The sequence below is a fragment of a genome, unplaced genomic scaffold (assembly GCF_019419815.1).
Source record: "Pyrus x bretschneideri cultivar Hongxiangsu unplaced genomic scaffold, Pyrus_bretschneideri_v1 Contig31, whole genome shotgun sequence".
Lineage (NCBI taxonomy): Eukaryota > Viridiplantae > Streptophyta > Magnoliopsida > Rosales > Rosaceae > Pyrus > Pyrus x bretschneideri.
This window is the reverse complement of record NW_025999624.1, coordinates 5,152,389-5,155,939: the sequence shown is the minus strand read 5'-3', so window position 1 is coordinate 5,155,939 and position 3,551 is coordinate 5,152,389. Positions and strand designations below refer to the sequence as shown.

The 3,551-nt window shown below is 37.5% G+C and overlaps 1 non-coding gene across 1 annotated transcript; it reads left to right on the top strand.

Moving 5' to 3' along the window:
• The first annotated feature begins 2,729 nt into the window (after nt 1–2,729).
• Nucleotides 2,730–2,835, top strand: LOC125480086. Its single transcript, XR_007260489.1, has one exon. It is a non-coding gene; the product is annotated as a small nucleolar RNA R71 (small nucleolar RNA).
• The last annotated feature ends 716 nt before the right edge of the window (nt 2,836–3,551 follow it).

Sequence of the window (3,551 nt, the reverse complement as noted above, 5' to 3'; positions counted from 1 at the left end):
TTTTTGTCTATGTACTGCTTTGTAGATTGCATAAACATTTGGAGTGTATCCTCCAAAGAACGTTTGGGTTGCACAACTGGCTGCTGTACATGATTTTGCTGAAAATGTTGCACCTGCTGGTTTCCTCCCCACTTCATATTTAGGTGATCCCTCCAACCTGGGTTATAAAAATTAGAATATGGATCATTTCTGAGTCTCTGAAAATTGTTAAATGCATTTACTTGTCCTGCCACGTGTTCAGGATAGGTGTCTTTGTGTGGGCAGCCCATAAAATCATGATTTGGCATGCTGCAGATGCTACAAACTGCCGCAGTAGGCTGCTGTACAGCAACCTGCTGCACTGGTTGATGCGAGAATTATACGCGCACAAATTAAACCCTATTTTTATCAATTGTAGTAAGTATGTAAGTAGGGATCGTTCTGGACCGGGGATTAGGAGGGATTGCAAATCAGTTGGAAACTGACTCAAAAACGTAAAATAAAGTTTAAAACACTAAACTAGACTCAAAGAATGCGAAACTAAACGCTTAAAATACTAAAACAAACCAAGAGACTCAAACATCACCCAAAACACTCAAAACTGCCTTAAAAACACTTTCTGGGCAGTTTTGAGCACCTTGGTGAATTTGGACGAATTTGTGCAACAAATTGAATCAAAACACTTATAAACACAAACTAAGACACTTTCTAACTAATTTGGACAATAAAGTAAAGGGGGATTGGTTTTGGATGAATTTGAAATTAAAACAGAAACTTGGAAACAAAACAGATTGTAAAACGAATTTGATGGAATAGAATGGATGGGATGGCTAGCTAAGGGGTTCATCTCCACACATGTTACACTTGCATATAAAACGATTTACAATTGCTTCTTAATAAACCATGATGCTCAACATCCCAAGTTAACCGTGATGCACTAATTAACTCTCAAATTTTTCTTATGTTATTGATTTGGATGATGCATGCGACAATTCAAATCATTCTCCAATAGTTCTCAACATGAATGCATAGAAGAGATACAATGAGAGATCATTATGCTCTATGAAAATTATAAGTGTTGACGAGGCAATTGTAACTATGAATGCATGATACTCTTGCCAAGAATTCATTTAACGCGATTGTTTATAAGCAACCTCCACTACTTGTGAATATAAGTTCATAACTATTAGGTGAAACTCACTTATATTCTAGCGTCATATTCATGCATGAAAATTAAGCGTGCACTCTCAATAAACATACATAAATAAGTTATCAATCAAACAGTTAAACAAATTGAATTCACGACTTATGAAACGTAATTAGAAGTAATCAAATCATATTGCAAGCATAAACATATATTTCGAATCCCCCCCTAGCCAAGGGGGGTTTAGTTCCTCATACGTACAAAACAAAGAGAATTGAAATTAAACATTGAAATCAAAGGAAAAGAAACACCTAAACATTCCAACAACTCAAACTTGAATTGTATGAACGTTTAAGCCCTCTTCTCTTCCTCTTTGTTGCTGCACAAGGTCTAAGGAATGGTTGTGTGATGGTGTGAAGTGTGTATGAATTTCTGGAATGGTGGAAATGGGCACGGCTAAAGGGGGATGTTTTTGGTGAATTTCTGAATATGGAAGAGTGAATTGTGTATGAATGGGAATGGTTTGTATGAATGCATTGCATGGTTTTATAGGGAGAGAAAGGGGTGAATGTGCATGTGGCTGCAAGGTGTGAATGATTATGGGTGCATGTGGTTGAAATAATTAAGGGAATGCATGTGCAAAACAGCTAGGAAAAGTTGTGGAAATCTGGAAATGGGATGGGAGTGTGCACGGCAGAGATGGGAATGGGTCTTTTGTTGATGATTGTGTTGGTGATGAATGTGGAGTGGCTGGAATGATGAAAGAATAAAGGGTGCATGTTTGAATGATTAAAGGGGCATGTGGGTTGGAAATGCATGTGGAATGGCTGGAATGAAGGGGAAATCACAGCACAAAGGTGGAATGACAGCTAGGTTATGATGATGAATGCATAAAGGTGGAATGACAGCTAGGTTATGATGATGAATGCATGTTTTTGGGAGAGAATGGGAGTGCATGTGGCTGCAATGGATTAAAGGATGGGAGTGCATGTGGCTGCAATGGATTAAAGGATGGAAGTGCATGTGGCTCTAATGTAGCATTCTAGAAATCAGGTTTTTAGGCCCCCTTGCAACTCCATAACTGAATTCAAGCCTTTCAAATTCGTCCATCCTCATGCCTCCATGCTTGCACTATCCAATCTTGGCCCAAAAATGCTCTAGAATGCTCCAAATTGCTTCTTTTTGCATACTTTGACACTAAAACCTGAAATTGCACGAAAATAACTTTAAACACTATAATTAACATAGTTTAGCTAATTAAATGCAAGAAAACAAGCTAACTAAGTCGTATAAATATGCTCCTATCACTGGTACTGTTATTTTCTGTAAAAGCATGTCAAATTTTGAGTCAAAATTTTCAAGTTTCCTCTCCATTTTTTCGATTTGAGCAGATACATGTGGAGTTCCAATTGACATATCAAAAACGCCTCTGGTTTGTGTCTGGTCCGCTGCCCATTGTTGTGTCTCTGTAGCCATTTTCTCAAATAACTGAAATGCTTGTTGAGCATTTTTATCTGAAAATGAACCTCCGGATGATGCATTCACATAACTCTTTGTAGTTGGATTTAAACCCCTGTAGAATATTTGCATTCTTGTGTCACCATTAATATCAGCATGAGGACACTTCCTGAATAAATCTGAAAATCGCTCCCAAGCTTCATGGAACTCTTCATTAGGCTTTTGAACAAAAGATAAAATTTTAGTTCTTATGTCAAGAGTCTTGGATGCTGGATAAAACTTGCTTAAGAATTTTTCGCTTAACTGTGCCCAGGAAGTGATGCTCCCAGATGGGAATGTAAAAAGCCATGTTTTCGCCTTGTCTTTTAAAGTATAGGGAAAAAGACGAAGCTTAATAGATTCTGCAGAAAACCCTCTAACCAAAATATTCTTGCAACCCATCAGAAATTCAATAATGTGCATGTTAGGATCGTCATGAGCTAGTCCATGAAAAGTGGGCAATATTTCCAACATGTGATGTCTAATCTCAAAAGTATTGCCTTCATCTTCTGGATAAACAACGCAACTCGGTAATTCGTTAGCACGGGCTGCTAGTGTTTGTCTCAAAGGTTGCCCAACTTCGGGCATGGCAAAAGCCATTGTTTCTCTACTTTCTGAAACGCCTAAAATTAGGTGCTGCAGATAAGTGCCCTTCTGGGAAAGATCAGGTGCCAAAAACTGTTCTCGCCGTTGCTTTCGTAATGTTCTTTCAAACTTAGGATCAAATTGAACAAGCTGTGCAGAATGTGATCTGGTGCTGACCATGCACAAATTTCAGTAATCTGAAGAAATAATAAAAACAACAATTAAAATTAAAGAGATTTTTTTTTTAACGAAAATAATTAATTAAGAATATGATAAAAACAAATTAATTAAAACAATCCCCGGCAAACGGCGCCAATTTCTTGATAGGTTTTTTACCACATGCAAA